The following is an 887-nucleotide window of genomic DNA, read 5'->3' on the forward strand; positions in this document are numbered from 1 at the left end:
GCCAAACATCAGCTCCTGGTTGACAGAACAGTCGCACAAGACTGCAGGTCCTGACATACCAACTTGTGCACAGCCTGGATTGATTACAAGAAAGCCTATGACTCAATGGCACATACATGGATCACTGAATGCTTGGAGTTGTATAAGGTGAACAGGACCCTAAGAGCCTTCGTTGCGAACTCGATGAGGATGTGGAAAACCACACTTGAAGCCAATGGCAAGCCACTTACCCAAGTGTCCATCAAATGTGGCATATACCAAGGTGATGCACTCTCCCCACTGCTGTTCTGCATAGGACTGAACCCCCTAAGCCAAGTAATCACCAAGACAGGCTATGGATACCGCCTCAGAAATGGAGCTACGATCAGTCACCTCCTCTACATGGATGACATAAAGCTGTATGCTAAGAGCGAAAGGGACATAGACTCCCTGATCCACACAACCAGGATCTACAGCAGTGACATCGGGATGTCATTCGGGCTTCAGAAATGTAGTCGGATAGTAAATAAGAGAGGCAAGGTAGTCCGCACTGAAGGGGTCTCACTCCCTGAAGGAACAATAGCAGACATTGAGGACATCTACAAGTACCTCGGTATACCACAAGCCAATGGCAACCTCGAACTGTCAACAAGGAAAGCGGCTACGGCCAAGTACCTCCAGTGGGCGAGGCAAGTCCTAAGAAGCCAGCTCAATGGCCAGAATAAGACCCGGGCAATAAACAGCTATGCCCTGCCAGTGATCAGATACCCTGCAGGAATAATAAAGTGGCCAAAGGAAGAGATTCAGACCACTTACGTTAAGACCCGAAAGCTCCTAACCATGCATGGAGGGTTCCATCCCAAATCCAGCACCCTGAGACTGTACGCAAGCCGAAAAGAAGGAGGCCG

Source organism: Hippocampus comes, unplaced genomic scaffold (assembly GCF_001891065.2).
Source record: "Hippocampus comes isolate QL1 unplaced genomic scaffold, H_comes_QL1_v1.1 scaffold269, whole genome shotgun sequence".
NCBI lineage: Eukaryota > Metazoa > Chordata > Actinopteri > Syngnathiformes > Syngnathidae > Hippocampus > Hippocampus comes.